Here is an 11,250-nt window from a genome sequence, read left to right on the forward strand (position 1 = left end):
TTGGCATTCTTCTTCCTCCTCCTCCTCCATTTTTGCTGAAGCAACTCCTCTTGCTTCTGATATTGCTAACTTGAGGTGAGGATTTTTGAGTTCTCTTTCATGCTGATGTCTGTGAGAGTGTACGTAGGATGCCGTAATTGTGATTTCTCTTCCTAGCCTTGCCGCCGCTTATGGCTTCGTTTAGAGTAGGATCTGAGTAAACTGAAATTTAAAGGTGAAGTGAATATTTCAATCAAGTAACTTTGTTGTGGATGTTTTTGGTTATTGTCAGTTGAGATTAATATTTTGGTTCTTCATTTGTAATTGTAATTTCTCTTGGTAAATGCATAATGCTATCTTCCCGTTTAAAATGTCATTGTGCGAATGACTTCCTATTTCTCATCCTCTCTCATCTTTTCTCTTAGATGTATGGTTTATTATGTAATTTCTTGAAACTATGACAATCTTTTGCGGAATTTGAAATTCGTGAACTAGTCCCTTGCTTATGGGGATTTTGTTCTTGCATGTTATATACATATCTGACAGTTTTGACTTGATAACCCTTGAATGGTACCTTTCTTTTGCTCCACTTTACCCTTTGATCATGTCCCATTATCTTGGTAGTTTGTTAGGAAGTTTGAATTGTTCAAATTATTATTATAAAAGAACTTTTGGATAGGGAATTAAAGCAAAAGAGGCTTGGTAGTTTGTGATGATTTGTTAAGCATTGAGGAAGGCATAAACAAGATGGTAAGTTTTTTTTTTCTCTTTGTTGGTTTATTGTTAAGTTAATAATTTGATAAAAAAATTATTGAATATGTATGTATAGTTGTGATGTTATTTGGAATTAATTTAAATGTCACTAATTGTTTGAGGAAATTAATTGACATGTGAAATTGAAGGAGGTAAAGAACTTATTAGGATGAAGAGAAACTAGTTGACTGTTGATGGTTAGCGTATTAAACACATGTATTTATATTAAGAAAAGAATAAATAAGTGATCTTAGAATTTTAATTGACTTATTGGAAAAAATTAATGGCACTTTTGAAATTAAGTAAGAAGTCAAAGTGAAGCAAGCATTAGAATTATTGAAAACCTTTCGGGTGAATGGGTAATGTCCTAAATAATTTTTTGCAAGGTGTTTATAAAATTGCTTTATTTAAATTTTTATACTATTCCTTTATATATTGCATAAATATTCTTATCAATTCTATTTTTATGATTTATACAATTTTTTTACTTATCTCACTTTTATATTAATTGGTTCTTTATGGAATTTGCTTTATTTTCATAAAGAATCATGCTATTGTTAGGAATATTTGGATTTAATACATTATTTTAAACTGATTATTTATTCTAAACATCTCTATTCGCCACTAGAAAAATGAAATTTAGCGAGGGACGAATACCTCGCTAAATGTCATTTTTCGTAGCTAAATTACATTTTAGCTAGAAATTTTGTCCCTCGCTAAATTTGTTGCTAAAAAAGGGCTCACTAAATTTAATGAAGAATTGTATTTTCCTCGTTAATTAGTGAGAGATTTAGCGAGAGATTCAATCCCTCACTAAAATTAACTAGGGACTAAATTCCTCACTAATCCCTCTCTAATACTATTTAAAATTTGATAACTTTAGCGAGGAATTAGTCCCTCGCTAATCCCTCGCTAAATATGTTTATATTTAAAAATAATTATGCCACATCACTCGCCATGTGTGATGTCAACTTGTGACATGTCATCAACAACCTCATGCTTTGTTAACCATTATGTCACCTACCATCTCACGTCCTACCACCCACCACATGTCTCATAACACGTCATTATCCACCTTGCGCCATGTTACTTGCTCCTTGCCATATCATATACTCATCATATTTATGCCAAAGCCAAGGTTTGAACCCTTGACCTCATACTTTCTAAGCTTTATGCTCTCCTTCTTTGCCAGTTGAAATGAAAGGCACTTGTAATCATTATATGAGAAATTAAATATGTATATATATTATTTAACTACATAAATATGTCAAATAATATATTATAAAAATACACACATATACATATTAAATTTTATTTTCAATTATTAATATGTTAAAAGTATTTATATTTTATTTAAATTATTCTTTATATCATATTTTTAATAAAATATTATTTTATTAATGTAAATCAACTTAAAATAAAGAAAATATTAAATAATTTATTATGAATATTTTAGTTAATTTTTAAATTTAATTATTTTTAAATGAAAATAATTAAATGTATAATTAAAAGTCAGTGTCAAAATTTAATTTTTTTGTAGTAATTAGCTAGGGATAGAATCTCTCGCTAAATCCCTCACTAATTGTCTTATTTTAGAGAGGGATTGGCAATCCTTGCTATTTCCCTCACTAATTCTCTTATTTTAGAGAGGAATTGATAGTTTTCTTATTTTAGAGAGGAATTGATAGTCCCTCGCTATTTTTCTCACTAATTCTCTTATTTTAGAGAGAGATTGATAGGGAATTAGAGAGAGATTGATAGTCCCTCGCTATTTTCCTCGCTAATTCTCTTATTTTAGAGAGGGATTGACAGTCCCTCACTATTTTCCTCACTAATTCTCTTATTTTAGAGAGGGATTGACAATCCCTCACTAATTTCCTCACTAATTTTAAATCAAGCTCCAAAATTAACATCCCTCGCTAATTTCCTCACTAATTTGGTATTTTAGAGAGGAATAGACGATCCCTCACTAAATTTTCTCGCTAATTTACATTTTTCTAGTAGTGATTGTTTAAATTTATAGTTTATAATTCATAATTACAGTGATTTGTGTATGAAGAAAACTGAAAAAAAAATTTAATAGTTGAATATTATATTTTGAAAGGAATGGTTTTCAATGAATGTTTCAACTCTATGCATGCTTGATTTAATTAGGGGGACTCGGTTTAAAATGCTGGACGTTAACGGCAGCTTTGTTAGTCCTTGGCAAGTCATGGCACACCTAGCTAGCAGGGTGTTTGTAGGAGGTGCTAGTCTCGTATGAAGGCCAACGCACATGAAATGGAGGGATGATAATTTGTGAGCATTGTACTCACACTTATTTTTGTAGGTCTTGTGCTTGTGCTTGTTTCGTGGCTTTTAGTCATGCTTGGCTAGTTACCCTTATGGACTTTGTATGCACGTTTGTCAGTTGTTTTGATTAAGTCCTCGTGAAAAAAAAAATGAAAATGAAAATGAGTTTTTTAAAAAAAATTACTGTTATTTTAAAATGATATTTGTTGAATAAGTTATATTTTTTTATGTTTAGATTTTTTTAAAAAAGATTTTTATATATTTTTTAACTTTTTATAACATAATTGTGGTATGAAAGTGAAATGTTTATGCTATGTCATCACTAATTGGATTTATACATGTATGAATTATATATTTATCTAGAATTTGGTGGCTTATGGGATTTGAGATCTCATTGATTTTTTTATTTTATTTAAGCTTTTTAATTATTATTGTTAATTATATTCACTCTTAAATTTCAATTGGGATGCTACCCACTAGAAACTTTCTTTAGTCTCAGATATTATTGTTGACCATGTGCCTCTTACTGATCATTGTGGGGCCAATATTGCTTTTTGAATAATAGGAGCACTCTTTGGCAATTCATTTTGATGTAATTATGTATTATATTAACATTATAGATTTAGTGCTCTACATATATTGTAGTTAGATCCTAATCTTATTTTATTATTGTGAAATTTGCTGATGTGGAGTTAAACTCCTTTCTAGTTTGACTGACAGGTCTTGTTATTATAGAAATTTCTAGAGGTCCTAATTACAGGACACATTTTATCAAAATTTCTACAAGATGGTCAGACCTTACAGATTTAAACTCAGACATAAATAATATATCGTTATTTTGAATTAATTTTTTTTGTTAATTAAAGCTTATGAAATGTGAGTCTATCTCATATTTTGTGCTGGTCACACCCTCAATATTGGGGTGTGACAAATAAAGACAACTGATGGAATCCCAACTAGATAGTGTGACCCAAGATTGACATAAGCTACAATTTTTGCCAACTACGTCCTCTTGCCATGCCTAACAATAAGAGTTTCCAAATGCATATCAACACAATTAATCAAATTTTAAAATTTTTAATACTCCTTCCAATTCCTATTATAAAGCATATCAAACTATTTTACCAGAACTAATGAAAGGTATTTAAGTTATTAATTTCTTTTGATACCATAAAGTTTAGGTAAGTTGAATCTTGAGAGCTTACCAGGCCAGGGCATGCTTTCAGGCACAAAAAAATACTTATAGAAGTACTTAAAGATTGTCTATTAACAAGGTCTTCATATTGGTAGTGAGATTTGATTGCACAACCTTATAGATTGAGTCAAATCTTTTATCAATTGGACCAATCTTTATTGGTAGTTAAGTAATTAATTTTGTTTGAAAATAAAAAACTTCAAATTTTACCCCTATTTAAATGAAATTTTTTCAAATTTTCATCACATTTTTTCTCATATTTAATGATTTTAAACAATGATGATATTGGAAAAACGTAATTAATATATATCTCATCAAGTGCTTTATATTAAGAATCAAATGATTCATGTAAAAAATGTCCTATGATAGGAACTAGGGAGAATATAAAACACTTGAGGAAGAAGTGAACCTGAAAGAACATATTGGAGTCCATCTAGAAAGTTGGACATGGCAAGAATTGGCAGCATGGTTGTTGCATATTTGACTACTACTTCATTACTATAAGCATGTCTGCAAATATTTTGTATTAGCATCAGAATCATTCTAGCTAAGAAGCCCTTAATAATGGCCATTACTAGCACAATACACATTGCTAATCGAGCAGTAAATGGAAGACCAGCTCCAAGTTCATTTGAGACATGAGTGCTGTAAACAATAACATAATATTTAACACAGTTATACATGCTAATTAATTTATTTTATAATCATGAAACTTCATAAGCACTACTAACAATTATCACCTTACAGCTCTACTGAGTCCAAAGGGAATCATCCACACAACTGCAGCTATGTTAAGGTTGATAAATAAGAGAAAGATTAGGTTGATTCAAATATTAATAATAGGGTCAAAGACAATGTTTCCCTCTAAACTTTTTTCTAAGGAGTGCTAATGGGTGTACTTAGAGCTGTTAATTAGAGTTGATCCGGCCCTTGAAGGGTAGGGCCTAAATGGGCTGACTTCATTAAGTTCGATTATACCTCAGGGTTTCATTTTAGTCAGCCCTACCTTAGTCTTAAGGGCTAGCCCTTAGGCCTTGGCCCTATTTTTTTTTTCATTTTTCAATTTTAAAATCTAAAAAAACCATATTTAAAATACCAACAAAGTTACTACATAAAACAATAAGTTTAGAAAAATAAATTTAAATCAATACACACAATAACAAATTTAAGTTTAATAAAAAACAACATCACAAGATCAACACTGATAACAATCAGACTTTGCTAGCATCATTGGTTAAATCTTGATTATTTTTATTATCATTAACATCAATATAATTTCATCCTTCTCCTTGTATAGCCACTTCAGTGGCAAAGATATTAAGCTTTTCTATTCCTTTTTCATCCTTATGAAAATAAGGCCAAGGTTTTAGAATTAGTGTATTATTTAATTTTGGGTTGAAGTGCAATTTTGTCCTTAAATTATTATCGGATGAGTAATGTTGCCATTAAACTATTCATTGCAGCAATATTCTCCTAAATTATTCAAATCGGAACAATGTTGCCCTTGTCGTTTAGATATCGGTTAATGTAGCTAGTGACACCCACTTTTCATGAGTTAAGGTGCAATTTTGCTTCTAAACTATTCCCAAAGGAGCAATGTTGCCCTCACCTTTTAAAAGTCAGAAAAATAAATAAAAATAAAAATATAATAATATTAAATAAAATAATATTAAATGTATATATAAAAATAAAATTATAATAATATTAAATATATATATATATATATAAATAAATATAATAAAAATATAAACTATAATTTTATAACTTGTCAAATATAAGAAGATCTTGATTAAATTAGATATGAGTAAACTCAAAAGTAATTGTATTTGCACCTATAGCTATCGACATCTTTATAAAAAATGGTCTCAAATGTGAATTGTTCAAAAATAAAGTTAATTTTTAGTAGGATCTTATTTTTAAATTTTTAAAATTTTTTAAGCTTTTTGTCATATTATGTTTAAAATTGTCTAGTTTTTTAAAAGCACCTCGATTCCTAATTCAACTTCAGTTTCGGGCTCAATAGCAGCTTAACTTTTATCCAATCCATCTCAATCATGAAAACAGTTTTTGATCCAAATCAAGTAGTCAACAACAGCTCTGGTCAATAGTTATAGGTGTAAATGCAAATACTTTTGAGTCTACTTATAACTAATTTAACTAAAAATCACTTATATTTGACAAGTTATAAAATTATAATTTATATTTTTTCTTATATTTATCTTATGTATACATTTAATATTATTTTTATTTAATATTATTATAATTTTATATTTATATATACATTTAATATTATTTTATTTAATATTATTATAGTTTTATGATTTAAATGGTGAGGCAACATTGCTCCTTTGGAAATAATTTAGGGGCAAAATTATACCTTAACTCATGAAAAGTGAGTCCCACTAACTTTAGTAGTGGACGTTTAAATGGCGAGGGTAACATTGCTCATTCAAGAAAATTTAAGGGCAAAATTGCCCTTAACCTTTTAAATTTTTAATATTAAAATTTAAAAAATTATAAAAAAGCTTAAAAGGGCCGGTTCTTTTATTTAGGGCTTAAAAAGGTCTTTTTAAGCCCAAATTATCATCTTACACTCTAAAGTAATGGCCTAACCCAAAATTTTTTTGGATTTAAAAGGCCCTTCTTGTCAATTGCCAACTCTAGTTGTCTTGTACTGAAAGATAGGGCAGTATCCCCTCTTGAACAATTTTTTTCAAGAGCAAATTCACGCTTCTGTTAGAGATCTATCGTCTTCTTTAGTATCTGTTAATGTAGAATAGTTGTGGGGCCCACACATGGTGACAATAAGGCACTCTAATCTATTTTGACCATCTAATATGGGCCAAAGGAGCTAGAAGTGCGATGATAGTAGCAAGAATCAGGTTGGATTATAGCAGCCAAATGATAGCATAATAGGTTAGAATGTCTTGTTATCATTGTACATGGGCCCATAACTATTCCACACTAGTAGATAAAGGAGAAGATGATAGGTCTTTAACTAAAGGGTGATTTTGCTCTTAAAAAAATTGTTTAAAGGGTATATCGCCATATCAATACAAGTGCCTAACACTATAAAAAAAAGAGCTTTAGAGGAAAAAAAGATCATTAACCCTCAACAATATCAAGTAAGTTTAAGAATATTTATGAAAAGTACTCAAATTCGAGATGAAACTAACCATATAGAGAGAACTAATGTTTCCAACTTTGGATTTGGAAGCAAACCAAACAAGAGAACTATCATTTCAAATGACCACATTTTCGAGCTGTGAATGCATGAGTTAATTAATAATGTGAATTGAATAAAACATTAAAATCTCAAACTATGCTAAATCATCATGAGAAAATGAAATTACTAAACCATAACAGTTGAAGGAATGGCAAGTCTCAAAAAAGTGGGAATGTTATGTAAAGCTTCTTTTGAAAACCCCAACCAAGTTTTAGCACAAGAAGGAGAATTACAATAACAATATCAAAACATTAACCCAATCAAATATATGAACTAAGGTTGTCGCTACCCTAGCAAAATAATACTAAGCCATAATAATGTAGCATTAGTATGAACCTAAATCGATCTTTATGAGGAGGTTTAGTTGAAAATTTTAGGTTTGAAGTGTGCTACAATAAGAGTGGTTTGGGATAGATTTAGGCTCTAAGCTAATTAAGCAATTAAACCTAATTCTAAAGGAAATGGAATGGGTATGTGTAAACCTATTAAAAGTAAGAACTCTAATGTGGATTTAGTTACCTATTCTTGTTTGATTATAACCTACATAGTGTGGTCTCCTCTCTCTTCTCTTTAGTTTAAGTCACTTAGTTAAATTCACCAAGACTTAGCTAATCTCTTGACCAACCCTAATCCAAGATTATGATCTTAGAGTGTGCTAAAACCTAGCTAGCATTAAGCATGACCAAAGTATAACAAACATGAGTCAATTAGGTCAAGCATATATGAAGGAATCAACATGCTCAAGATTATGATTCATGAAGATATTCACATGCACTCAAGTTGGAAAGATTATAAAAAGCAAGAAAACATGTTAAACTCATCAAGCTAACTAAGATTGTGAACCAACTTGAAGAGGTTGAAATTATGGCTTGAGAAAACAAATATTGCATTGCAACAAGTGTTTCTCAATCACATGTATCATTACTTGAGATTATAAGATCAAAGAGTCATACAAATTTGTAATTCCAGAGAGAGAAAGTAGAAACAGAAACTTAAAACTAGCTAAAAAATAACAGACTCAAGGTTTTCTCCTCCTCATAGTAGCTCCTTCAAGAATCTAGCCTTACATCTTCAAGTGTTCTTCAAGATGAAGCTCCATTTTCATGGCTCTTTTGTCTTGAAAATTGCCTTATGCTAGCTTAGTTTGATTCTTGAGAAATCTCTTAAGTTATATGGAGGAAGAAGAGAGGAAGGGAATGAGATGATATTTGTGAAATTTGGATGGTTAGATTAAGAGATATGGAGGAGAGAGAATGGAAGTGTATAGACAAAAGTGAGATAACTTAAATAACTTGAAGATAAAAAATTGAAATTGGGATTGAATGATCTAAAAATTAATCCTAAGCCCTATCTAAATGTGTTTGGATGAAATTTAGAGTGGGAGACTTGGTAAACAAGTTGCCAAAAAACTAAACACAAGTCATTAGGTCAAGTGAGGTTAAGGGTAGTCTATGTTGTAAGTCAACTTGGGTTGGTAATTCCAATATTGCTTTTCTAATCCCATATGTGCATGGACATGTTAAGCACTTGTGTTCCCCTTAAACACCTTGAAATTCATGCCCCATTTCCCTCAAAATCAGATATGAAATTTACTTCAAAGCTTCTTATCCACATTGCAGCTTTCTTGAACTTTGATAAGTCAACTTGATTCCTTGTGTACAAGTGCAAGGTAAACCTCTTATGTGCCTCAGTATCCTTGATAATCATACCATTTTGAAGCCCATTCAGGTCTAAAATTTCGTTCTCAATGCTCTCTTCATGTGCCAAACCAAGTCTGGAACCAGAGTCTCCTTCATGCAAAGTGTCACCTAAGACAACAACATGAAATTTGACTAAGTTATTTTACACATATGCTAAATATGAAAATATTTAAACCCTACTATCATTTTGCATGTATTTTTAAAATCCATTAAAAACTTCACAAACACATATAAGAAATATAAGGTGGCCATGCATGCATGTAAATTAGGTCAAATTTGCTAAATTGACAAGTCAATCTAAAATGTTGACTTTTTAACCCTAAGTCCAAATGTGACTCTTCAGCCCAAATGTTTTAACCCTAATGGATCTAATATCAATGTGCACACAAAATTCCAAATTCTCCCTTAAATGCTCAACAAAGTGTAAAATGACCAAAATATCCCTAATATGCACACTTCTTACTGGGGCCCAAAACCCTAATTTAACATCAAGAATGCACATTTTAGGGTTTCTTATCATGAATTGTGGTCCTAAATGCCTAAGAAAAGTGTGGAACTAAAATGACATATCAAAATTTCCCCACAATAATCTTTTACACTCCGGGCAAAATCAAATCAAAATAATACCTCACCTTATAAAATCCTAAAAACTAAAAAAATCAAAGAAGAAAACACAAATGAAATGCCAAGGGACATCAAATCAAAAGTCAAGGAATTTTTCATATGAACAAAGAAAATATTTCTACCTTAATTAAAGAACTTTATCCCTCACAAATAAACTATTAAAGAGGTGTAAAGTCATAAATAAATCCTCACAAGGATATAGTGTTTGCTTTCAATCCACTCAATTGTTTAAAGGGTATATCATTTTACTCTATGTGCATTAGCAAAGCACCCTACCATAGGCATGTAATTCCTCTACCTCTCCACTACTAATTTTGCAAATGTTCTTAGAATCAATTGGTCTTTATTATGGATGTAATGTGGCCATTAAAAGGATAAACTTAGATTTGCATGTGAAAGGGTAGGGTTTTGGCTCAAGAAACCATGCCTTGGCCATAATGTGAGCATACAACAATATTAAAAAATTTCTAAACCTTAACTAAGTAGACATAAACTCAAATGAACAATGGAAATCAGAGGGATATAAATGGAGAAAGGAATAAAAAAATAAAATGACTTGTAACTCAAGAAAACCCTCATTTTCTTGCTTGACTTTTACTTTTGCATTCCCTTTCTTTCTTCTCTCATTTTTTTCATTAATTTTGACTTTTTGGAAACCTTTTCTTTCTTTTGCTCTTTCTTCTTCTTTCTATTTCTATTTCTATTCTTTTTATTCATATTTTTTTCTTTCTTGCCATTCTTTTCCATATTTTTTTTCTTTTCTTTCATACAAAAGTTATGAAATGTCTTGGGTTTAAGAATAATAGTCACATAAAATAAGACTTGTTCCTTTAAGAAGATGAATAGTTGTAGGAAAATGATAAAGGAATGAGTTTATTCACTAAGTTAAACCAAGAAAAATTAAGGACATTGAAGAACACTATAAAAGAGTACATGCAATCTATAGAGAAACAAAGGGATAGTGATTAAAAATGAATAAAACAAAAGAAAGGCTCAAATTGGCTAATAAGAGACAATCAATCACATTAGGGTTAGCTAAAAAGCCTTGTGCTTTTCATATGAATGCCAAAATCATTTTCTCTACAACCAATACAATGATGTAGCCTTGATTAAGAGGAAAGAAAAGTTCTAGAGGGTGCAATTACTAAAGACATAACTCTCATTGGTTGAAAGCTCCTTCCATGTTGAATAATTTTGCTTTTCTAATCAAATGTACACACTCTAATAGAAAACTTTCTTCACAAAGTATAAAAATTAGGGCAACATCATCCCAAAAGTTTATATTCCAAATCCAAAACAAAATTTTCAATTTCCCAAGATAAAATAAAATAGAATTTTTGTTAAATTTTCCAAAAAATATTTCAAAACAAAACAAAGTGAAAACCATTTTTTATGCTCTTTCTCCACACTTAAACCATGCATTGTCCTTAATGTATGCTCAAGGATGTCCTAGGACACTAAATCCATGAATGAATGAATGA

At 30.2% G+C, this 11,250-nt stretch overlaps 1 pseudogene; it reads right to left on the reverse strand.

The window, feature by feature from the left end:
- Positions 1-3,927: 3,927 nt before the first annotated feature.
- Positions 3,928-7,676, reverse strand: LOC129289939 (protein DETOXIFICATION 16-like; annotated as a pseudogene).
- Between the last annotated feature and the right edge of the window lie 3,574 nt (positions 7,677-11,250).

The sequence above is a fragment of the Prosopis cineraria genome, unplaced genomic scaffold (genome assembly GCF_029017545.1).
Source record: "Prosopis cineraria cultivar Desert tree isolate PC_DT_omini unplaced genomic scaffold, ASM2901754v1 PC13, whole genome shotgun sequence".
Lineage (NCBI taxonomy): Eukaryota > Viridiplantae > Streptophyta > Magnoliopsida > Fabales > Fabaceae > Prosopis > Prosopis cineraria.